This window comes from Pleurodeles waltl, unplaced genomic scaffold (assembly GCF_031143425.1).
Source record: "Pleurodeles waltl isolate 20211129_DDA unplaced genomic scaffold, aPleWal1.hap1.20221129 scaffold_86, whole genome shotgun sequence".
Taxonomy (NCBI): Eukaryota; Metazoa; Chordata; class Amphibia; order Caudata; family Salamandridae; genus Pleurodeles; species Pleurodeles waltl.
Genome location: NW_027150400.1, coordinates 836,638 through 861,693, shown reverse-complemented (window position 1 = coordinate 861,693; position 25,056 = coordinate 836,638). Strand labels below are relative to the sequence as shown.

At 48.4% G+C, this 25,056-nt stretch overlaps 8 non-coding genes across 8 annotated transcripts; all 8 read right to left on the bottom strand.

Annotated features, from left to right (window-relative positions):
- Positions 1 to 317: 317 nt before the first annotated feature.
- Positions 318 to 389, bottom strand: TRNAE-CUC (transfer RNA glutamic acid (anticodon CUC)). The gene has a single exon. It is a non-coding gene; the product is annotated as a tRNA-Glu (tRNA).
- A 3,113-nt stretch (positions 390 to 3,502) lies between these two features.
- TRNAE-CUC (transfer RNA glutamic acid (anticodon CUC)) lies at positions 3,503 to 3,574 on the bottom strand. The gene has a single exon. It is a non-coding gene; the product is annotated as a tRNA-Glu (tRNA).
- Positions 3,575 to 6,688: 3,114 nt separating this feature from the next.
- TRNAE-CUC (transfer RNA glutamic acid (anticodon CUC)) lies at positions 6,689 to 6,760 on the bottom strand. Its single transcript has one exon. It is a non-coding gene; the product is annotated as a tRNA-Glu (tRNA).
- A 3,113-nt stretch (positions 6,761 to 9,873) lies between these two features.
- TRNAE-CUC (transfer RNA glutamic acid (anticodon CUC)) lies at positions 9,874 to 9,945 on the bottom strand. Its single transcript has one exon. It is a non-coding gene; the product is annotated as a tRNA-Glu (tRNA).
- Positions 9,946 to 13,052: 3,107 nt separating this feature from the next.
- Positions 13,053 to 13,124, bottom strand: TRNAE-CUC (transfer RNA glutamic acid (anticodon CUC)). The gene has a single exon. It is a non-coding gene; the product is annotated as a tRNA-Glu (tRNA).
- A 3,115-nt stretch (positions 13,125 to 16,239) lies between these two features.
- On the bottom strand, positions 16,240 to 16,311 carry TRNAE-CUC (transfer RNA glutamic acid (anticodon CUC)). The gene has a single exon. It is a non-coding gene; the product is annotated as a tRNA-Glu (tRNA).
- A 3,110-nt stretch (positions 16,312 to 19,421) lies between these two features.
- TRNAE-CUC (transfer RNA glutamic acid (anticodon CUC)) lies at positions 19,422 to 19,493 on the bottom strand. The gene has a single exon. It is a non-coding gene; the product is annotated as a tRNA-Glu (tRNA).
- Positions 19,494 to 22,607: 3,114 nt separating this feature from the next.
- TRNAE-CUC (transfer RNA glutamic acid (anticodon CUC)) lies at positions 22,608 to 22,679 on the bottom strand. Its single transcript has one exon. It is a non-coding gene; the product is annotated as a tRNA-Glu (tRNA).
- Between the last annotated feature and the right edge of the window lie 2,377 nt (positions 22,680 to 25,056).

Here is a 25,056-nt window from a genome sequence, read left to right as displayed (position 1 = left end):
AAGGGTATTCCTGGTGCAGCAGGGAAATGTGCCCCCTGGAGACATCTTGCAGTCACTATGTGGACAAGCAAGAGCTCTGGAGCTCTCAGCTGATCACAGCAAGATGGAGTGCTTTCAGATGTTATTTGGAGTGAAAAAAAGAGCTGTGAGAAAGCTGTGTGATATTGTGAGAAAAGTCAATAAAAGAAGAAGTAGTGTTAATGAAGCATTTGTAATTGAAAGCTTTCCTAATGTGTTTGAATCCATGAAAAGTGTAAAATGAAAGGTTTCCTATAAGAAATGTAAGTGTAGAAGTAAAAAGTGTAAGGAATTGCACGTTCCCTGACCGGGAATCGAACCCGGGCCGCGGCGGTGAGAGTGCCGAATCCTAACCACTAGACCACCAGGGAGCAGGCACAGTTTGTCCACCACCACCCAATATAGAAATAAGAACTGGTCAGCAGGCTACTCAGGATCCCATTTCCTATTACAGGAAAATTAAAGCAGACATGCAAGGACACACCATTTTCAGGCACAGCATGAAGAAAGAAATTGACTGCACCTCAAATGCACTCACAACTCTTCACACTTTACAGCTCTCCAAGACCTAGCACACCCTCATAAGACATCCCATCCTTCAGCAGTAATAGCACTTACACACTTAACTAGCAGGAAAATTCAGAAGTACAATTAAAGGGACGATCAGTGCTTCTTCTCAGAGCCCCGATAGGAGGGCAGCTCTTAGCTTTCCCAGGTCAACGCAGGCATCTCCAGCTCTACATGTGCAGGCTTTTACTTAAGGTGCTGGGACCTGCACTCCTCTTTTACAATGCTGTGTATAGAACTACGAGTCCCACAATGCAGTGTAACACATGACCTGCTTTCGATAGTCATGGAAGAACCTCGGAACTAGAAAAGCTCTGATGAGATTAGTGGGTGGGCACGTCCGGGTCACTGCTTGTTTTCCTTTCTCAGTGTGTCTGTAAATTATACAACTTTACACTTTATCTAAAGATAAAAGGTTTCACCTTCCTCTAAAACAATTCCTCCTTCAGAGTGTGCCCCAACATTTCATTTACTTAGTGTGAGAAAACAAAATAGCTTAAATGCATTTTTTTTATCATGCAGTACTTTCCTTTTTATCTCATGAAAAATCCTTGATTCCACCTTTCCTTTTTCAAGGAAGTAGGCAGGAAGTTTAAATGAAAAGGGAGAAATGGTTGTGAAAAAGAGTCTTAGGTCCAAATTGTGGGTGCTAGATTTTGAAAGGTACTTGATGGCATGAATAAATGTTTCGATTTGGAGGAGGTGTGTGGATGAAAGAAAAATGGGCGTACTCTGTAGTATGAGTGTGAGATTGTAAACGGTATTTGAAGTAAATATTGATTGATGGTGCTCTGAAAATGTAGGTTTAAGCCTTTAAAAGAAGAACAGTTTCCCAGTTGGGGAATTGAACCATAGTCTCCCAGGTCCCAGGCAGGGACACTCTCCACTATACTAAGTAGGAAGAGATATTTTTGTGCGTGCTGAGCAGCTCCTTCTTCTGTCCAACCCGCCCTCTCTGTGCCAAGCGTCTGAGTTTTTCCATTTCTCACTTCCTTCCCACCCACACGGGGGGCAGAGCTGGCTTAAGGATGCTGCAACTGTTGCACTCGCACTGCTCGCTCACATGCACGGGGGCACCCACCTCAGGGGGGGGGGGGCGCTCTGCTTAGTCTCAACTTAACATTTAATACAACCTGCTGCAGAGTTCCTTCCCTTTACAGATTTCAGGCAACAATCAAAATGGCAACACAACTCTTCTCATTAATCTTCCTGCCAGAGAGAGCTCAGATTTTTGCCTGCTAGCAGCAGGGCCGGCTGTAGCCCTGGTGGCTGGAAGACAGTCTTTTTTGGCACCCCCCAACCCCCTTCACTCCATCACCACCTACTCGGATTCACTCACTGCCACCCGCCAAATGTGCCCCTCATCTATCCATAGCCCCTCTCACATAGATTAGATTTGTTTTAAAGAGCTGGATAGCTGCTTGACTATCCAGACAGCTGTCCACATTAGATATGGTTCTGTTCTTTGCGTCAGGCACATGAACCCTCTACGCTATTTTATATCTAGTCAAAGCTGCCTCTGGACAAAACCACCAACTCTCTCCCTAGCAGGAACGGTAATCACAAGAGGTATCTTGGCATTTTATTTGCTTTCTGTAGTTTGGACACACAAGGAACTTTCCAGCATGAGCTTTTAAATCGCAAGTTTCGTAAGTTATTGCTAAACACAGCGCCCCCCGAGGTCAGCAACTCCAATCCTGGTCAGCACCCGGTGCGGCCGCACTGCTCGCACCTCCCTAAACCCGGCCCTGAGTGGCAGTTTTGCATCGCCATGAAATTGTCATGCCGTTGAGGTCAGTGTGTGACGTGGCCAAGGCTATCCTATTTGAGGACTCCGGGAGAGACAGCTGCTCCCTTAATGAAGGAGTGGCCTTCTGACTGAAGTTACCTGAGGCAGGGGCCCACTGTCAGAGGCCTTATGGGGCAGGGACCCGCTGCAACTCCTGGCTTGCCCCATGCAACCCCTGGAGAACCCTAAATGACATCCATGTAAGCGCCTACTGTCGAGGTCAGCAAGGTCAGTGTGTGGCTCGGCCCAGGCTATCCTATCTGAGGTCTCCTGAAGGGACAGCTGCCACGTTAAAGAAGGAGTGGCGTTCTGACTGGCGCCAACTGAGGTAGGGGCCCGTTGTCAGAGGCCATATGGGGGAGGGGCCCGCTGCGACATCTGGCTTGCCCCTTGCGACCCCTGGTGACCCCTAGGTGACATCCATGCAAGCGCTTGCCGTCAAGGTCAGCGTGTGGCGCGGCCAAGGCTATCCTCCCCTGAGGCTCCTGAAGGGACAGCTGGCGCCTGAAGTAAGGAGTGGCCTTCTGACCGAAGTCACCTGAGGCAGGTGCCCGCCGTCAGAGGCCTTATGGGGCAGGGGCTAAAGGGACATTTTAAGTCCAGCCAGAAGGCAGAAGGTTTGGTCTGTGCTGTCCTGGGGCAGGACTTCCTCCTTAGTAGGGCTGCCACCTGGCTGTGTTTTTTGAACTACCTCGTCTGTACGTTTAATTCCAGGCTGGTAAAAATATTGAGAAAAGCTGTGAAATTCAGGTTCTAAGAAAGGAGGCAACCCCAATCTTATACACACTGCGCTGACACTTACAAAGGGTATTCCTGGTGCAGCAGGGAAATGTGCCCCCTGGAGACATCTTGCAGTCACTATGTGGACAAGCAAGAGCTCTGGAGCTCTGGAGCTCTCAGCTGATCACAGCAAGATGGAGTGCTTTCAGATGTTATTTGGAGTGAAAAAAAGAGCTGTGAGAAAGCTGTGTGATATTGTGAGAAAAGTCAATAAAAGAAGAAGTAGTGTTAATGAAGCATTTGTAATTGAAAGCTTTCCTAATGTGTTTGAATCCATGAAAAGTGTAAAATGAAAGGTTTCCTATAAGAAATGTAAGTGTAGAAGTAAAAAGTGTAAGGAATTGCACGTTCCCTGACCGGGAATCGAACCCGGGCCGCGGCGGTGAGAGCGCCGAATCCTAACCACTAGACCACCAGGGAGCAGGCACAGGTCGTCCACCACCACCCAATATAGAAACAAGAACTGGTCAGCAGGCTACTCAGGATCCCATTTCCTATTACAGGAAAATTAAAGCAGACATGCAAGGACACACCATTTTCAGGCACAGCATGAAGAAAGAAATTGACTGCACCTCAAATGCACTCACAACTCTTCACACTTTACAGCTCTCCAAGACCTAGCACACCCTCATAAGACATCCCATCCTTCAGCAGTAATAGCACTTACACACTTAACTAGCAGGAAAATTCAGAAGTACAATTAAAGGGACGATCAGTGCTTCTTCTCAGAGCCCCGATAGGAGGGCAGCTCTTAGCTTTCCCAGGTCAACGCAGGCATCTCCAGCTCTACATGTGCAGGCTTTTACTTAAGGTGCTGGGACCTGCACTCCTCTTTTACAATGCTGTGTATAGAACTACGAGTCCCACAATGCAGTGTAACACATGACCTGCTTTCGATAGTCATGGAAGAACCTCGGAACTAGAAAAGCTCTGATGAGATTAGTGGGTGGGCACGTCCGGGTCACTGCTTGTTTTCCTTTCTCAGTGTGTCTGTAAATTATACAACTTTACACTTTATCTAAAGATAAAAGGTTTCACCTTCCTCTAAAACAATTCCTCCTTCAGAGTGTGCCCCAACATTTCATTTACTTAGTGTGAGAAAACAAAATAGCTTAAATGCATTTTTTTTATCATGCAGTACTTTCCTTTTTATCTCATGAAAAATCCTTGATTCCACCTTTCCTTTTTCAAGGAAGTAGGCAGGAAGTTTAAATGAAAAGGGAGAAATGGTTGTGAAAAAGAGTCTTAGGTCCAAATTGTGGGTGCTAGATTTTGAAAGGTACTTGATGGCATGAATAAATGTTTCGATTTGGAGGAGGTGTGTGGATGAAAGAAAAATGGGCGTACTCTGTAGTATGAGTGTGAGATTGTAAACGGTATTTGAAGTAAATATTGATTGATGGTGCTCTGAAAATGTAGGTTTAAGCCTTTAAAAGAAGAGGCAGTTTCCCAGTTGGGGAATTGAACCATAGTCTCCCAGGTCCCAGGCAGGGACACTCTCCACTATACTAAGTAGGAAGAGATATTTTTGTGTGTGCTGAGCAGCTCCTTCTTCTGTCCAACCCGCCCTCTCTGTGCCAAGCGTCTGAGTTTTTCCATTTCTCACTTCCTTCCCACCCACACGGGGGGCAGAGCTGGCTTAAGGATGCTGCAACTGTTGCACTCGCACTGCTCGCTCACATGCACGGGGGCACCCACCTCATGGGGGGGTTGGCGCTCTGCTTAGTCTCAACTTAACATTTAATACAACCTGCTGCAGAGTTCCTTCCCTTTACAGATTTCAGGCAACAATCAAAATGGCAACACAACTCTTCTCATTAATCTTCCTGCCAGAGAGAGCTCAGATTTTTGCCTGCTAGCAGCAGGGCCGGCTGTAGCCCTGGTGGCTGGAAGACAGTCTTTTTTGGCACCCCCCAACCCCCTTCACTCCATCACCACCTACTCGGATTCACTCACTGCCACCCGCCAAATGTGCCCCTCATCTATCCATAGCCCCTCTCACATAGATTAGATTTGTTTTAAAGAGCTGGATAGCTGCTTGACTATCCAGACAGCTGTCCACATTAGATATGGTTCTGTTCTTTGCGTCAGGCACATGAACCCTCTACGCTATTTTATATCTAGTCAAAGCTGCCTCTGGACAAAACCACCAACTCTCTCCCTAGCAGGAACGGTAATCACAAGAGGTATCTTGGCATTTTATTTGCTTTCTGTAGTTTGGACACACAAGGAACTTTCCAGCATGAGCTTTTAAATCGCAAGTTTCGTAAGTTATTGCTAAACACAGCGCCCCCCGAGGTCAGCAACTCCAATCCTGGTCAGCACCCGGTGCGGCCGCACTGCTCGCACCTCCCTAAACCCGGCCCTGAGTGGCAGTTTTGCATCGCCATGAAATTGTCATGCCGTTGAGGTCAGTGTGTGACGTGGCCAAGGCTATCCTATTTGAGGACTCCGGGAGAGACAGCTGCTCCCTTAATGAAGGAGTGGCCTTCTGACTGAAGTTACCTGAAGCAGGGGCCCACTGTCAGAGGCCTTATGGGGCAGGGACCCGCTGCAACTCCTGGCTTGCCCCATGCAACCCCTGGAGAACCCTAAATGACATCCATGTAAGCGCCTACTGTCGAGGTCAGCAAGGTCAGTGTGTGGCTCGGCCCAGGCTATCCTATCTGAGGTCTCCTGAAGGGACAGCTGCCACGTTAAAGAAGGAGTGGCGTTCTGACTGGCGCCAACTGAGGTAGGGGCCCGTTGTCAGAGGCCATATGGGGGAGGGGCCCGCTGCGACATCTGGCTTGCCCCTTGCGACCCCTGGTGACCCCTAGGTGACATCCATGCAAGCGCTTGCCGTCAAGGTCAGCGTGTGGCGCGGCCAAGGCTATCCTCCCCTGAGGCTCCTGAAGGGACAGCTGGCGCCTGAAGTAAGGAGTGGCCTTCTGACCGAAGTCACCTGAGGCAGGTGCCCGCCGTCAGAGGCCTTATGGGGCAGGGGCTAAAGGGACATTTTAAGTCCAGCCAGAAGGCAGAAGGTTTGGTCTGTGCTGTCCTGGGGCAGGACTTCCTCCTTAGTAGGGCTGCCACCTGGCTGTGTTTTTTGAACTACCTCGTCTGTACGTTTAATTCCAGGCTGGTAAAAATATTGAGAAATGCTGTGAAATTCAGGTTCTAAGAAAGGAGGCAACCCCAATCTTATACACACTGCGCTGACACTTACAAAGGGTATTCCTGGTGCAGCAGGGAAATGTGCCCCCTGGAGACATCTTGCAGTCACTATGTGGACAAGCAAGAGCTCTGGAGCTCTGGAGCTCTCAGCTGATCACAGCAAGATGGAGTGCTTTCAGATGTTATTTGGAGTGAAAAAAAGAGCTGTGAGAAAGCTGTGTGATATTGTGAGAAAAGTCAATAAAAGAAGAAGTAGTGTTAATGAAGCATTTGTAATTGAAAGGTTTCCTAATGTGTTTGAATCCATGAAAAGTGTAAAATGAAAGGTTTCCTATAAGAAATGTAAGTGTAGAAGTAAAAAGTGTAAGGAACTTCGCGTTCCCTGACCGGGAATCGAACCCGGGCCGCGGCAGTGAGAGCGCTGAATCCTAACCACTAGACCACCAGGGAGCAGGCGCAGGTCGTCCACCACCACCCAATATAGAAACAAGAACTGGTCAGCAGGCTACTCAGGATCCCATTTCCTATTACAGGAAAATTAAAGCAGACATGCAAGGACACACCATTTTCAGGCACAGCATGAAGAAAGAAATTGACTGCACCTCAAATGCACTCACAACTCTTCACACTTTACAGCTCTCCAAGACCTAGCACACCCTCATAAGACATCCCATCCTTCAGCAGTAATAGCACTTACACACTTAACTAGCAGGAAAATTCAGAAGTACAATTAAAGGGACGATCAGTGCTTCTTCTCAGAGCCCCGATAGGAGGGCAGCTCTTAGCTTTCCCAGGTCAACGCAGGCATCTCCAGCTCTACATGTGCAGGCTTTTACTTAAGGTGCTGGGACCTGCACTCCTCTTTTACAATGCTGTGTATAGAACTACGAGTCCCACAATGCAGTGTAACACATGACCTGCTTTCGATAGTCATGGAAGAACCTCGGAACTAGAAAAGCTCTGATGAGATTAGTGGGTGGGCACGTCCGGGTCACTGCTTGTTTTCCTTTCTCAGTGTGTCTGTAAATTATACAACTTTACACTTTATCTAAAGATAAAAGGTTTCACCTTCCTCTAAAACAATTCCTCCTTCAGAGTGTGCCCCAACATTTCATTTACTTAGTGTGAGAAAACAAAATAGCTTAAATGCATTTTTTTTATCATGCAGTACTTTCCTTTTTATCTCATGAAAAATCCTTGATTCCACCTTTCCTTTTTCAAGGAAGTAGGCAGGAAGTTTAAATGAAAAGGGAGAAATGGTTGTGAAAAAGAGTCTTAGGTCCAAATTGTGGGTGCTAGATTTTGAAAGGTACTTGATGGCATGAATAAATGTTTCGATTTGGAGGAGGTGTGTGGATGAAAGAAAAATGGGCGTACTCTGTAGTATGAGTGTGAGATTGTAAACGGTATTTGAAGTAAATATTGATTGATGGTGCTCTGAAAATGTAGGTTTAAGCCTTTAAAAGAAGAGGCAGTTTCCCAGTTGGGGAATTGAACCATAGTCTCCCAGGTCCCAGGCAGGGACACTCTCCACTATACTAAGTAGGAAGAGATATTTATGTGTGTGCTGAGCAGCTCCTTCTTCTGTCCAACCCGCCCTCTCTGTGCCAAGCGTCTGAGTTTTTCCATTTCTCACTTCCTTCCCACCCACACGGGGGGCAGAGCTGGCTTAAGGATGCTGCAACTGTTGCACTCGCACTGCTCGCTCACATGCACAGGGGGCACCCACCTCAGGGGGGGGGGCGCTCTGCTTAGTCTCAACTTAACATTTAATACAACCTGCTGCAGAGTTCCTTCCCTTTACAGATTTCAGGCAACAATCAAAATGGCAACACAACTCTTCTCATTAATCTTCCTGCCAGAGAGAGCTCAGATTTTTGCCTGCTAGCAGCAGGGCCGGCTGTAGCCCTGGTGGCTGGAAGACAGTCTTTTTTGGCACCCCCCAACCCCCTTCACTCCATCACCACCTACTCGGATTCACTCACTGCCACCCGCCAAATGTGCCCCTCATCTATCCATAGCCCCTCTCACATAGATTAGATTTGTTTTAAAGAGCTGGATAGCTGCTTGACTATCCAGACAGCTGTCCACATTAGATATGGTTCTGTTCTTTGCGTCAGGCACATGAACCCTCTACGCTATTTTATATCTAGTCAAAGCTGCCTCTGGACAAAACCACCAACTCTCTCCCTAGCAGGAACGGTAATCACAAGAGGTATCTTGGCATTTTATTTGCTTTCTGTAGTTTGGACACACAAGGAACTTTCCAGCATGAGCTTTTAAATCGCAAGTTTCGTAAGTTATTGCTAAACACAGCGCCCCCCGAGGTCAGCAACTCCAATCCTGGTCAGCACCCGGTGCGGCCGCACTGCTCGCACCTCCCTAAACCCGGCCCTGAGTGGCAGTTTTGCATCGCCATGAAATTGTCATGCCGTTGAGGTCAGTGTGTGACGTGGCCAAGGCTATCCTATTTGAGGACTCCGGGAGAGACAGCTGCTCCCTTAATGAAGGAGTGGCCTTCTGACTGAAGTTACCTGAGGCAGGGGCCCACTGTCAGAGGCCTTATGGGGCAGGGACCCGCTGCAACTCCTGGCTTGCCCCATGCAACCCCTGGAGAACCCTAAATGACATCCATGTAAGCGCCTACTGTCGAGGTCAGCAAGGTCAGTGTGTGGCTCGGCCCAGGCTATCCTATCTGAGGTCTCCTGAAGGGACAGCTGCCACGTTAAAGAAGGAGTGGCGTTCTGACTGGCGCCAACTGAGGTAGGGGCCCGTTGTCAGAGGCCATATGGGGGAGGGGCCCGCTGCGACATCTGGCTTGCCCCTTGCGACCCCTGGTGACCCCTAGGTGACATCCATGCAAGCGCTTGCCGTCAAGGTCAGCGTGTGGCGCGGCCAAGGCTATCCTCCCCTGAGGCTCCTGAAGGGACAGCTGGCGCCTGAAGTAAGGAGTGGCCTTCTGACCGAAGTCACCTGAGGCAGGTGCCCGCCGTCAGAGGCCTTATGGGGCAGGGGCTAAAGGGACATTTTAAGTCCAGCCAGAAGGCAGAAGGTTTGGTCTGTGCTGTCCTGGGGCAGGACTTCCTCCTTAGTAGGGCTGCCACCTGGCTGTGTTTTTTGAACTACCTCGTCTGTACGTTTAATTCCAGGCTGGTAAAAATATTGAGAAAAGCTGTGAAATTCAGGTTCTAAGAAAGGAGGCAACCCCAATCTTATACACACTGCGCTGACACTTACAAAGGGTATTCCTGGTGCAGCAGGGAAATGTGCCCCCTGGAGACATCTTGCAGTCACTATGTGGACAAGCAAGAGCTCTGGAGCTCTGGAGCTCTCAGCTGATCACAGCAAGATGGAGTGCTTTCAGATGTTATTTGGAGTGAAAAAAAGAGCTGTGAGAAAGCTGTGTGATATTGTGAGAAAAGTCAATAAAAGAAGAAGTAGTGTTAATGAAGCATTTGTAATTGAAAGGTTTCCTAATGTGTTTGAATCCATGAAAAGTGTAAAATGAAAGGTTTCCTATAAGAAATGTAAGTGTAGAAGTAAAAAGTGTAAGGAATTGCACGTTCCCTGACCGGGAATCGAACCCGGGCCGCGGCGGTGAGAGCGCCGAATCCTAACCACTAGACCACCAGGGAGCAGGCACAGGTCGTCCACCACCACCCAATATAGAAACAAGAACTGGTCAGCAGGCTACTCAGGATCCCATTTCCTATTACAGGAAAATTAAAGCAGACATGCAAGGACACACCATTTTCAGGCACAGCATGAAGAAAGAAATTGACTGCACCTCAAATGCACTCACAACTCTTCACACTTTACAGCTCTCCAAGACCTAGCACACCCTCATAAGACATCCCATCCTTCAGCAGTAATAGCACTTACACACTTAACTAGCAGGAAAATTCAGAAGTACAATTAAAGGGACGATCAGTGCTTCTTCTCAGAGCCCCGATAGGAGGGCAGCTCTTAGCTTTCCCAGGTCAACGCAGGCATCTCCAGCTCTACATGTGCAGGCTTTTACTTAAGGTGCTGGGACCTGCACTCCTCTTTTACAATGCTGTGTATAGAACTACGAGTCCCACAATGCAGTGTAACACATGACCTGCTTTCGATAGTCATGGAAGAACCTCGGAACTAGAAAAGCTCTGATGAGATTAGTGGGTGGGCACGTCCGGGTCACTGCTTGTTTTCCTTTCTCAGTGTGTCTGTAAATTATACAACTTTACACTTTATCTAAAGATAAAAGGTTTCACCTTCCTCTAAAACAATTCCTCCTTCAGAGTGTGCCCCAACATTTCATTTACTTAGTGTGAGAAAACAAAATAGCTTAAATGCATTTTTTTTATCATGCAGTACTTTCCTTTTTATCTCATGAAAAATCCTTGATTCCACCTTTCCTTTTTCAAGGAAGTAGGCAGGAAGTTTAAATGAAAAGGGAGAAATGGTTGTGAAAAAGAGTCTTAGGTCCAAATTGTGGGTGCTAGATTTTGAAAGGTACTTGATGGCATGAATAAATGTTTCGATTTGGAGGAGGTGTGTGGATGAAAGAAAAATGGGCGTACTCTGTAGTATGAGTGTGAGATTGTAAACGGTATTTGAAGTAAATATTGATTGATGGTGCTCTGAAAATGTAGGTTTAAGCCTTTAAAAGAAGAGGCAGTTTCCCAGTTGGGGAATTGAACCATAGTCTCCCAGGTCCCAGGCAGGGACACTCTCCACTATACTAAGTAGGAAGAGATATTTATGTGTGTGCTGAGCAGCTCCTTCTTCTGTCCAACCCGCCCTCTCTGTGCCAAGCGTCTGAGTTTTTCCATTTCTCACTTCCTTCCCACCCACACGGGGGGCAGAGCTGGCTTAAGGATGCTGCAACTGTTGCACTCGCACTGCTCGCTCACATGCACAGGGGGCACCCACCTCAGGGGGGGGGGGGCGCTCTGCTTAGTCTCAACTTAACATTTAATACAACCTGCTGCAGAGTTCCTTCCCTTTACAGATTTCAGGCAACAATCAAAATGGCAACACAACTCTTCTCATTAATCTTCCTGCCAGAGAGAGCTCAGATTTTTGCCTGCTAGCAGCAGGGCCGGCTGTAGCCCTGGTGGCTGGAAGACAGTCTTTTTTGGCACCCCCCAACCCCCTTCACTCCATCACCACCTACTCGGATTCACTCACTGCCACCCGCCAAATGTGCCCCTCATCTATCCATAGCCCCTCTCACATAGATTAGATTTGTTTTAAAGAGCTGGATAGCTGCTTGACTATCCAGACAGCTGTCCACATTAGATATGGTTCTGTTCTTTGCGTCAGGCACATGAACCCTCTACGCTATTTTATATCTAGTCAAAGCTGCCTCTGGACAAAACCACCAACTCTCTCCCTAGCAGGAACGGTAATCACAAGAGGTATCTTGGCATTTTATTTGCTTTCTGTAGTTTGGACACACAAGGAACTTTCCAGCATGAGCTTTTAAATCGCAAGTTTCGTAAGTTATTGCTAAACACAGCGCCCCCCGAGGTCAGCAACTCCAATCCTGGTCAGCACCCGGTGCGGCCGCACTGCTCGCACCTCCCTAAACCCGGCCCTGAGTGGCAGTTTTGCATCGCCATGAAATTGTCATGCCGTTGAGGTCAGTGTGTGACGTGGCCAAGGCTATCCTATTTGAGGACTCCGGGAGAGACAGCTGCTCCCTTAATGAAGGAGTGGCCTTCTGACTGAAGTCACCTGAGGCAGGGGCCCACTGTCAGAGGCCTTATGGGGCAGGGACCCGCTGCAACTCCTGGCTTGCCCCATGCAACCCCTGGAGAACCCTAAATGACAGCCATGTAAGTGCCTACTGTCGAGGTCAGCAAGGTCAGTGTGTGGCTCGGCCCAGGCTATCCTATCTGAGGTCTCCTGAAGGGACAGCTGCCACCTTAAAGAAGGAGTGGCGTTCTGACTGGCGCCAACTGAGGTAGGGGCCCGCTGTCAGAGGCCATATGGGGGAGGGGCCCGCTGCGACATCTGGCTTGCCCCTTGCGACCCCTGGTGACCCCTAGGTGACATCCATGCGAGCGCTTGCCGTCAAGGTCAGCGTGTGGCGCGGCCAAGGCTATCCTCCCCTGAGGCTCCTGAAGGGACAGCTGGCGCCTGAAGTAAGGAGTGGCCTTCTGACCGAAGTCACCTGAGGCAGGTGCCCGCCGTCAGAGGCCTTATGGGGCAGGGGCTAAAGGGACATTTTAAGTCCAGCCAGAAGGCAGAAGGTTTGGTCTGTGCTGTCCTGGGGCAGGACTTCCTCCTTAGTAGGGCTGCCACCTGGCTGTGTTTTTTGAACTACCTCGTCTGTACGTTTAATTCCAGGCTGGTAAAAATATTGAGAAAAGCTGTGAAATTCAGGTTCTAAGAAAGGAGGCAACCCCAATCTTATACACACTGCGCTGACACTTACAAAGGGTATTCCTGGTGCAGCAGGGAAATGTGCCCCCTGGAGACATCTTGCAGTCACTATGTGGACAAGCAAGAGCTCTGGAGCTCTCAGCTGATCACAGCAAGATGGAGTGCTTTCAGATGTTATTTGGAGTGAAAAAAAGAGCTGTGAGAAAGCTGTGTGATATTGTGAGAAAAGTCAATTAAAGAAGAACTAGTGGTAATGAAGCATTTGTAATTGAAAGGTTTCCTAATGTGTTTGAATCCATGAAAAGTGTCAAATGAATGGTTTCCTATAAGAAATGTAAGTGTAGAAGTAAAAAGTGTAAGGAACTGCGCGTTCCCTGACCGGGAATGGAACCCGGGCCGCGGCGGTGAGAGCGCCGAATCCTAACCACTAGACCACCAGGGAGCAGGCACAGGTCATCCACCACCACCCAATATAGAAACAAGAACTGGTCAGCAGGCTACTCAGGATCCCATTTCCTATTACAGGAAAATTAAAGCAGACATGCAAGGACACACCATTTTCAGGCACAGCATGAAGAAAGAAATTGACTGCACCTCAAATGCACTCACAACTCTTCACACTTTACAGCTCTCCAAGACCTAGCACACCCTCATAAGACATCCCATCCTTCAGCAGTAATAGCACTTACACACTTAACTAGCAGGAAAATTCAGAAGTACAATTAAAGGGACGATCAGTGCTTCTTCTCAGAGCCCCGATAGGAGGGCAGCTCTTAGCTTTCCCAGGTCAACGCAGGCATCTCCAGCTCTACATGTGCAGGCTTTTACTTAAGGTGCTGGGACCTGCACTCCTCTTTTACAATGCTGTGTATAGAACTACGAGTCCCACAATGCAGTGTAACACATGACCTGCTGTCGATAGTCATGGAAGAACCTCGGAGCTAGAAAAGCTCTGATGAGATTAGTGGGTTTGCACGTCCGGGTCACTGCTTGTTTTCCTTTCTCAGTGTGTCTGTAAATTATACAACTTTACACTTTATCTAAAGATAAAAGGTTTCACCTTCCTCTAAAACAATTCCTCCTTCAGAGTGTGCCCCAACATTTCATTTACTTAGTGTGAGAAAACAAAATAGCTTAAATGCATTTTTTTTATCATGCAGTACTTTCCTTTTTATCTCATGAAAAATCCTTGATTCCACCTTTCCTTTTTCAAGGAAGTAGGCAGGAAGTTTAAATGAAAAGGGAGAAATGGTTGTGAAAAAGAGTCTTAGGTCCAAATTGTGGGTGCTAGATTTTGAAAGGTACTTGATGGCATGAATAAATGTTTCGATTTGGAGGAGGTGTGTGGATGAAAGAAAAATGGGCGTACTCTGTAGTATGATTGTGAGATTGTAAACGGTATTTGAAGTAAATATTGATTGATGGTGCTCTGAAAATGTAGGTTTAAGCCTTTAAAAGAAGAGGCAGTTTCCCAGTGGGGGAATTGAACCCCAGTCTCCCAGGTACCAGGCAGGGACACTCTCCACTATACTAAGTAGGAAGAGATATTTTTGTGTGTGCTGAGCAGCTCCTTCTTCTGTCCAACCCGCCCTTTCTGTGCCAAGCGTCTGAGTTTTTCCATTTCTCACTTCCTTCCCACCCACACGGGGGGCAGAGCTGGCTTAAGGATGCTGCAACTGTTGCACTCGCACTGCTCGCTCACATGCACGGGGGCACCCACCTCAGGGGGGGGGGGGGCGCTCTGCTTAGTCTCAACTTAACATTTAATACAACCTGCTGCAGAGTTCCTTCCCTTTACAGATTTCAGGCAACAATCAAAATGGCAACACAACTCTTCTCATTAATCTTCCTGCCAGAGAGAGCTCAGATTTTTGCCTGCTAGCAGCAGGGCCGGCTGTAGCCCTGGTGGCTGGAAGACAGTCTTTTTTGGCACCCCCCAACCCCCTTCACTCCATCACCACCTACTCGGATTCACTCACTGCCACCCGCCAAATGTGCCCCTCATCTATCCATAGCCCCTCTCACATAGATTAGATTTGTTTTAAAGAGCTGGATAGCTGCTTGACTATCCAGACAGCTCTCCACATTAGATATGGTTCTGTTCTTTGCGTCAGGCACATGAACCCTCTACGCTATTTTATATCTAGTCAAAGCTGCCTCTGGACAAAACCACCAACTCTCTCCCTAGCAGGAACGGTAATCACAAGAGGTATCTTGGCATTTTATTTGCTTTCTGTAGTTTGGACACACAAGGAACTTTCCAGCATGAGCTTTTAAATCGCAAGTTTCGTAAGTTATTGCTAAACACAGCGCCCCCCGAGGTCAGCAACTCCAATCCTGGTCAGCACCCGGTGCGGCCGCACTGCTCGCACCTCCCTAAACCCGGCCCTGAGTGGCAGTTTTGCATCGCCATGAAATTGTCATGCCGTTGAGGTCAGTGTGTGACGTGGCCAAGGCTATCCTATTTGAGGACTCCGGGAGAGACAGCTGCTCCCTTAATGAAGGAGTGGCCTTCTGACTGAAGTTACCTGAGGCAGGGGCCCACTGTCAGAGGCCTTATGGGGCAGGGACCCGCTGCAACTCCTGGCTTGCCCCATGCAACCCCTGGAGAACCCTAAATGACATCCATGTAAGCGCCTACTGTCGAGGTCAGCAAGGTCAGTGTGTGGCTCGGCCCAGGCTATCCTATCTGAGGTCTCCTGAAGGGACAGCTGCCACGTTAAAGAAGGAGTGGCGTTCTGACTGGCGCCAACTGAGGTAGGGGCCCGTTGTCAGAGGCCATATGGGGGAGGGGCCCGCTGCGACATCTGGCTTGCCCCTTGCGACCCCTGGTGACCCCTAGGTGACATCCATGCAAGCGCTTGCCGTCAAGGTCAGCGTGTGGCGCGGCCAAGGCTATCCTCCCCTGAGGCTCCTGAAGGGACAGCTGGCGCCTGAAGTAAGGAGTGGCCTTCTGACCGAAGTCACCTGAGGCAGGTGCCCGCCGTCAGAGGCCTTATGGGGCAGGGGCTAAAGGGACATTTTAAGTCCAGCCAGAAGGCAGAAGGTTTGGTCTGTGCTGTCCTGGGGCAGGACTTCCTCCTTAGTAGGGCTGCCACCTGGCTGTGTTTTTTGAACTACCTCGTCTGTACGTTTAATTCCAGGCTGGTAAAAATATTGAGAAAAGCTGTGAAATTCAGGTTCTAAGAAAGGAGGCAACCCCAATCTTATACACACTGCGCTGACACTTACAAAGGGTATTCCTGGTGCAGCAGGGAAATGTGCCCCCTGGAGACATCTTGCAGTCACTATGTGGACAAGCAAGAGCTCTGGAGCTCTGGAGCTCTCAGCTGATCACAGCAAGATGGAGTGCTTTCAGATGTTATTTGGAGTGAAAAAAAGAGCTGTGAGAAAGCTGTGTGATATTGTGAGAAAAGTCAATAAAAGAAGAAGTAGTGTTAATGAAGCATTTGTAATTGAAAGCTTTCCTAATGTGTTTGAATCCATGAAAAGTGTAAAATGAAAGGTTTCCTATAAGAAATGTAAGTGTAGAAGTAAAAAGTGTAAGGAACTGCGCGTTCCCTGACCGGGAATGGAACCCGGGCCGCGGCGGTGAGAGCGCCAAATCCTAACCACTAGACCACCAGGGAGCAGGCACAGTTCGTCCACCACCACCCAATATAGAAATAAGAACTGGTCAGCAGGCTACTCAGGATCCCATTTCCTATTACAGGAAAATTAAAGCAGACATGCAAGGACACACCATTTTCAGGCACAGCATGAAGAAAGAAATTGACTGCACCTCAAATGCACTCACAACTCTTCACACTTTACAGCTCTCCAAGACCTAGCACACCCTCATAAGACATCCCATCCTTCAGCAGTAATAGCACTTACACACTTAACTAGCAGGAAAATTCAGAAGTACAATTAAAGGGACGATCAGTGCTTCTTCTCAGAGCCCCGATAGGAGGGCAGCTCTTAGCTTTCCCAGGTCAACGCAGGCATCTCCAGCTCTACATGTGCAGGCTTTTACTTAAGGTGCTGGGACCTGCACTCCTCTTTTACAATGCTGTGTATAGAACTACGAGTCCCACAATGCAGTGTAACACATGACCTGCTTTCGATAGTCATGGAAGAACCTCAGAACTAGAAAAGCTCTGATGAGATTAGTGGGTGGGCACGTCCGGGTCACTGCTTGTTTTCCTTTCTCAGTGTGTCTGTAAATTATACAACTTTACACTTTATCTAAAGATAAAAGGTTTCACCTTCCTCTAAAACAATTCCTCCTTCAGAGTGTGCCCCAACATTTCATTTACTTAGTGTGAGAAAACAAAATAGCTTAAATGCATTTTTTTTATCATGCAGTACTTTCCTTTTTATCTCATGAAAAATCCTTGATTCCACCTTTCCTTTTTCAAGGAAGTAGGCAGGAAGTTTAAATGAAAAGGGAGAAATGGTTGTGAAAAAGAGTCTTAGGTCCAAATTGTGGGTGCTAGATTTTGAAAGGTACTTGATGGCATGAATAAATGTTTCGATTTGGAGGAGGTGTGTGGATGAAAGAAAAATGGGCGTACTCTGTAGTATGAGTGTGAGATTGTAAACGGTATTTGAAGTAAATATTGATTGATGGTGCTCTGAAAATGTAGGTTTAAGCCTTTAAAAGAAGAGGCAGTTTCCCAGTGGGGGAATTGAACCCCAGTCTCCCAGGTCCCAGGCAGGGACACTCTCCACTATACTAAGTAGGAAGAGATATTTTTGTGTGTGCTGAGCAGCTCCTTCTTCTGTCCAACCCGCCCTCTCTGTGCCAAGCGTCTGAGTTTTTCCATTTCTCACTTCCTTCCCACCCACACGGGGGGCAGAGCTGGCTTAAGGATGCTGCAACTGTTGCACTCGCACTGCTCGCTCACATGCACGGGGGCACCCACCTCAGGGGGGGGGGGGGGGGCGCTCTGCTTAGTCTCAACTTAACATTTAATACAACCTGCTGCAGAGTTCCTTCCCTTTACAGATTTCAGGCAACAATCAAAATGGCAACACAACTCTTCTCATTAATCTTCCTGCCAGAGAGAGCTCAGATTTTTGCCTGCTAGCAGCAGGGCCGGCTGTAGCCCTGGTGGCTGGAAGACAGTCTTTTTTGGCACCCCCCAACCCCCTTCACTCCATCACCACCTACTCGGATTCACTCACTGCCACCCGCCAAATGTGCCCCTCATCTATCCATAGCCCCTCTCACATAGATTAGATTTGTTTTAAAGAGCTGGATAGCTGCTTGACTATCCAGACAGCTGTCCACATTAGATATGGTTCTGTTCTTTGCGTCAGGCACATGAACCCTCTACGCTATTTTATATCTAGTCAAAGCTGCCTCTGGACAAAACCACCAACTCTCTCCCTAGCAGGAACGGTAATCACAAGAGGTATCTTGGCATTTTATTTGCTTTCTGTAGTTTGGACACACAAGGAACTTTCCAGCATGAGCTTTTAAATCGCAAGTTTCGTAAGTTATTGCTAAACACAGCGCCCCCCGAGGTCAGCAACTCCAATCCTGGTCAGCACCCGGTGCGGCCGCACTGCTCGCACCTCCCTAAACCCGGCCCTGAGTGGCAGTTTTGCATCGCCATGAAATTGTCATGCCGTTGAGGTCAGTGTGTGACGTGGCCAAGGCTATCCTATTTGAGGACTCCGGGAGAGACAGCTGCTCCCTTAATGAAGGAGTGGCCTTCTGACTGAAGTCACCTGAGGCAGGGGCCCACTGTCAGAGGCCTTATGGGGCAGGGACCCGCTGCAACTCCTGGCTTGCCCCATGCAACCCCTGGAGAACCCTAAATGACAGCCATGTAAGTGCCTACTGTCGAGGTCAGCAAGGTCAGTGTGTGGCTCGGCCCAGGCTATCCTATCTGAGGTCTCCTGAAGGGACAGCTGCCACCTTAAAGAAGGAGTGGCGTTCTGACTGGCGCCAACTGAGGTAGGGGCCCGCTGTCAGAGGCCATATGGGGGAGGGGCCCGCTGCGACATCTGGCTTGCCCCTTGCGACCCCTGGTGACCCCTAGGTGACATCCATGCGAGCGCTTGCCGTCAAGGTCAGCGTGTGGCGCGGCCAAGGCTATCCTCCCCTGAGGCTCCTGAAGGGACAGCTGGCGCCTGAAGTAAGGAGTGGCCTTCTGACCGAAGTCACCTGAGGCAGGTGCCCGCCGTCAGAGGCCTTATGGGGCAGGGGCTAAAGGGACATTTTAAGTCCAGCCAGAAGGCAGAAGGTTTGGTCTGTGCTGTCCTGGGGCAGGACTTCCTCCTTAGTAGGGCTGCCACCTGGCTGTGTTTTTTGAACTACCTCGTCTGTACGTTTAATTCCAGGCTGGTAAAAATATTGAGAAAAGCTGTGAAATTCAGGTTCTAAGAAAGGAGGCAACCCCAATCTTATACACACTGCGCTGACACTTACAAAGGGTATTCCTGGTGCAGCAGGGAAATGTGCCCCCTGGAGACATCTTGCAGTCACTATGTGGACAAGCAAGAGCTCTGGAGCTCTCAGCTGATCACAGCAAGATGGAGTGCTTTCAGATGTTATTTGGAGTGAAAAAAAGAGCTGTGAGAAAGCTGTGTGATATTGTGAGAAAAGTCAATTAAAGAAGAAGTAGTGGTAATGAAGCATTTGTAATTGAAAGGTTTCCTAATGTGTTTGAATCCATGAAAAGTGTCAAATGAAAGGTTTCCTATAAGAAATGTAAGTGTAGAAGTAAAAAGTGTAAGGAACTGCGCGTTCCCTGACCGGGAATGGAACCCGGGCCGCGGCGGTGAGAGCGCCAAATCCTAACCACTAGACCACCAGGGAGCAGGCACAGGTCATCCACCACCACCCAATATAGAAACAAGAACTGGTCAGCAGGCTACTCAGGATCCCATTTCCTATTACAGGAAAATTAAAGCAGACATGCAAGGACACACCATTTTCAGGCACAGCATGAAGAAAGAAATTGACTGCACCTCAAATGCACTCACAACTCTTCACACTTTACAGCTCTCCAAGACCTAGCACACCCTCATAAGACATCCCATCCTTCAGCAGTAATAGCACTTACACACTTAACTAGCAGGAAAATTCAGAAGTACAATTAAAGGGACGATCAGTGCTTCTTCTCAGAGCCCCGATAGGAGGGCAGCTCTTAGCTTTCCCAGGTCAACGCAGGCATCTCCAGCTCTACATGTGCAGGCTTTTACTTAAGGTGCTGGGACCTGCACTCCTCTTTTACAATGCTGTGTATAGAACTACGAGTCCCACAATGCAGTGTAACACATGACCTGCTTTCGATAGTCATGGAAGAACCTCGGAACTAGAAAAGCTCTGATGAGATTAGTGGGTGGGCACGTCCGGGTCACTGCTTGTTTTCCTTTCTCAGTGTGTCTGTAAATTATACAACTTTACACTTTATCTAAAGATAAAAGGTTTCACCTTCCTCTAAAACAATTCCTCCTTCAGAGTGTGCCCCAACATTTCATTTACTTAGTGTGAGAAAACAAAATAGCTTAAATGCATTTTTTTTATCATGCAGTACTTTCCTTTTTATCTCATGAAAAATCCTTGATTCCACCTTTCCTTTTTCAAGGAAGTAGGCAGGAAGTTTAAATGAAAAGGGAGAAATGGTTGTGAAAAAGAGTCTTAGGTCCAAATTGTGGGTGCTAGATTTTGAAAGGTACTTGATGGCATGAATAAATGTTTCGATTTGGAGGAGGTGTGTGGATGAAAGAAAAATGGGCGTACTCTGTAGTATGAGTGTGAGATTGTAAACGGTATTTGAAGTAAATATTGATTGATGGTGCTCTGAAAATGTAGGTTTAAGCCTTTAAAAGAAGAGGCAGTTTCCCAGTTGGGGAATTGAACCATAGTCTCCCAGGTCCCAGGCAGGGACACTCTCCACTATACTAAGTAGGAAGAGATATTTTTGTGTGTGCTGAGCAGCTCCTTCTTCTGTCCAACCCGCCCTCTCTGTGCCAAGCGTCTGAGTTTTTCCATTTCTCACTTCCTTCCCACCCACACGGGGGGCAGAGCTGGCTTAAGGATGCTGCAACTGTTGCACTCGCACTGCTCGCTCACATGCACGGGGGCACCCACCTCATGGGGGGGTTGGCGCTCTGCTTAGTCTCAACTTAACATTTAATACAACCTGCTGCAGAGTTCCTTCCCTTTACAGATTTCAGGCAACAATCAAAATGGCAACACAACTCTTCTCATTAATCTTCCTGCCAGAGAGAGCTCAGATTTTTGCCTGCTAGCAGCAGGGCCGGCTGTAGCCCTGGTGGCTGGAAGACAGTCTTTTTTGGCACCCCCCAACCCCCTTCACTCCATCACCACCTACTCGGATTCACTCACTGCCACCCGCCAAATGTGCCCCTCATCTATCCATAGCCCCTCTCACATAGATTAGATTTGTTTTAAAGAGCTGGATAGCTGCTTGACTATCCAGACAGCTGTCCACATTAGATATGGTTCTGTTCTTTGCGTCAGGCACATGAACCCTCTACGCTATTTTATATCTAGTCAAAGCTGCCTCTGGACAAAACCACCAACTCTCTCCCTAGCAGGAACGGTAATCACAAGAGGTATCTTGGCATTTTATTTGCTTTCTGTAGTTTGGACACACAAGGAACTTTCCAGCATGAGCTTTTAAATCGCAAGTTTCGTAAGTTATTGCTAAACACAGCGCCCCCCGAGGTCAGCAACTCCAATGCTGGTCAGCACCCGGTGCGGCCGCACTGCTCGCACCTCCCTAAACCCGGCCCTGAGTGGCAGTTTTGCATCGCCATGAAATTGTCATGCCGTTGAGGTCAGTGTGTGACGTGGCCAAGGCTATCCTATTTGAGGACTCAGGGAGAAACAGCTGCTCCCTTAATGAAGGAGTGGCCTTCTGACTGAAGTCACCTGAGGCAGGGGCCCACTGTCAGAGGCCTTATGGGGCAGGGACCCGCTGCAACTCCTGGCTTGCCCCATGCAACCCCTGGAGAACCCTAAATGACAGCCATGTAAGTGCCTACTGTCGAGGTCAGCAAGGTCAGTGTGTGGCTCGGCCCAGGCTATCCTATCTGAGGTCTCCTGAAGGGACAGCTGCCACCTTAAAGAAGGAGTGGCGTTCTGACTGGCGCCAACTGAGGTAGGGGCCCGCTGTCAGAGGCCATATGGGGGAGGGGCCCGCTGCGACATCTGGCTTGCCCCTTGCGACCCCTGGTGACCCCTAGGTGACATCCATGCGAGCGCTTGCCGTCAAGGTCAGCGTGTGGCGCGGCCAAGGCTATCCTCCCCTGAGGCTCCTGAAGGGACAGCTGGCGCCTGAAGTAAGGAGTGGCCTTCTGACCGAAGTCACCTGAGGCAGGTGCCCGCCGTCAGAGGCCTTATGGGGCAGGGGCTAAAGGGACATTTTAAGTCCAGCCAGAAGGCAGAAGGTTTGGTCTGTGCTGTCCTGGGGCAGGACTTCCTCCTTAGTAGGGCTGCCACCTGGCTGTGTTTTTTGAACTACCTCGTCTGTACGTTTAATTCCAGGCTGGAAAAAATATTGAGAAAAGCTGTGAAATTCAGGTTCTAAGAAAGGAGGCAACCCCAATCTTATACACACTGCGCTGACACTTACAAAGGGTATTCCTGGTGCAGCAGGGAAATGTGCCCCCTGGAGACATCTTGCAGTCACTATGTGGACAAGCAAGAGCTCTGGAGCTCTGGAGCTCTCAGCTGATCACAGCAAGATGGAGTGCTTTCAGATGTTATTTGGAGTGAAAAAAAGAGCTGTGAGAAAGCTGTGTGATATTGTGAGAAAAGTCAATTAAAGAAGAAGTAGTGGTAATGAAGCATTTGTAATTGAAAGGTTTCCTAATGTGTTTGAATCCATGAAAAGTGTCAAATGAATGGTTTCCTATAAGAAATGTAAGTGTAGAAGTAAAAAGTGTAAGGAACTGCGCGTTCCCTGACCGGGAATGGAACCCGGGCCGCGGCGGTGAGAGCGCCGAATCCTAACCACTAGACCACCAGGGAGCAGGCGCAGGTCGTCCACCACCACCCAATATAGAAACAAGAACTGGTCAGCAGGCTACTCAGGATCCCATTTCCTATTACAGGAAAATTAAAGCAGACATGCAAGGACACACCATTTTCAGGCACAGCATGAAGAAAGAAATTGACTGCACCTCAAATGCACTCACAACTCTTCACACTTTACAGCTCTCCAAGACCTAGCACACCCTCATAAGACATCCCATCCTTCAGCAGTAATAGCACTTACACACTTAACTAGCAGGAAAATTCAGAAGTACAATTAAAGGGACGATCAGTGCTTCTTCTCAGAGCCCCGATAGGAGGGCAGCTCTTAGCTTTCCCAGGTCAACGCAGGCATCTCCAGCTCTACATGTGCAGGGTTTTACTTAAGGTGCTGGGACCTGCACTCCTCTTTTACAATGCTGTGTATAGAACTACGAGTCCCACAATGCAGTGTAACACATGACCTGCTGTCGATAGTCATGGAAGAACCTCGGAGCTAGAAAAGCTCTGATGAGATTAGTGGGTTTGCACGTCCGGGTCACTGCTTGTTTTCCTTTCTCAGTGTGTCTGTAAATTATACAACTTTACACTTTATCTAAAGATAAAAGGTTTCACCTTCCTCTAAAACAATTCCTCCTTCAGAGTGTGCCCCAACATTTCATTTACTTAGTGTGAGAAAACAAAATAGCTTAAATGCATTTTTTTTATCATGCAGTACTTTCCTTTTTATCTCATGAAAAATCCTTGATTCCACCTTTCCTTTTTCAAGGAAGTAGGCAGGAAGTTTAAATGAAAAGGGAGAAATGGTTGTGAAAAAGAGTCTTAGGTCCAAATTGTGGGTGCTAGATTTTGAAAGGTACTTGATGGCATGAATAAATGTTTCGATTTGGAGGAGGTGTGTGGATGAAAGAAAAATGGGCGTACTCTGTAGTATGATTGTGAGATTGTAAACGGTATTTGAAGTAAATATTGATTGATGGTGCTCTGAAAATGTAGGTTTAAGCCTTTAAAAGAAGAGGCAGTTTCCCAGTGGGGGAATTGAACCCCAGTCTCCCAGGTACCAGGCAGGGACACTCTCCACTATACTAAGTAGGAAGAGATATTTTTGTGTGTGCTGAGCAGCTCCTTCTTCTGTCCAACCCGCCCTTTCTGTGCCAAGCGTCTGAGTTTTTCCATTTCTCACTTCCTTCCCACCCACACGGGGGGCAGAGCTGGCTTAAGGATGCTGCAACTGTTGCACTCGCACTGCTCGCTCACATGCACGGGGGCACCCACCTCAGGGGGGGGGGGGGCGCTCTGCTTAGTCTCAACTTAACATTTAATACAACCTGCTGCAGAGTTCCTTCCCTTTACAGATTTCAGGCAACAATCAAAATGGCAACACAACTCTTCTCATTAATCTTCCTGCCAGAGAGAGCTCAGATTTTTGCCTGCTAGCAGCAGGGCCGGCTGTAGCCCTGGTGGCTGGAAGACAGTCTTTTTTGGCACCCCCCAACCCCCTTCACTCCATCACCACCTACTCGGATTCACTCACTGCCACCCGCCAAATGTGCCCCTCATCTATCCATAGCCCCTCTCACATAGATTAGATTTGTTTTAAAGAGCTGGATAGCTGCTTGACTATCCAGACAGCTCTCCACATTAGATATGGTTCTGTTCTTTGCGTCAGGCACATGAACCCTCTACGCTATTTTATATCTAGTCAAAGCTGCCTCTGGACAAAACCACCAACTCTCTCCCTAGCAGGAACGGTAATCACAAGAGGTATCTTGGCATTTTATTTGCTTTCTGTAGTTTGGACACACAAGGAACTTTCCAGCATGAGCTTTTAAATCGCAAGTTTCGTAAGTTATTGCTAAACACAGCGCCCCCCGAGGTCAGCAACTCCAATCCTGGTCAGCACCCGGTGCGGCCGCACTGCTCGCACCTCCCTAAACCCGGCCCTGAGTGGCAGTTTTGCATCGCCATGAAATTGTCATGCCGTTGAGGTCAGTGTGTGACGTGGCCAAGGCTATCCTATTTGAGGACTCCGGGAGAGACAGCTGCTCCCTTAATGAAGGAGTGGCCTTCTGACTGAAGTTACCTGAGGCAGGGGCCCACTGTCAGAGGCCTTATGGGGCAGGGACCCGCTGCAACTCCTGGCTTGCCCCATGCAACCCCTGGAGAACCCTAAATGACATCCATGTAAGCGCCTACTGTCGAGGTCAGCAAGGTCAGTGTGTGGCTCGGCCCAGGCTATCCTATCTGAGGTCTCCTGAAGGGACAGCTGCCACGTTAAAGAAGGAGTGGCGTTCTGACTGGCGCCAACTGAGGTAGGGGCCCGTTGTCAGAGGCCATATGGGGGAGGGGCCCGCTGCGACATCTGGCTTGCCCC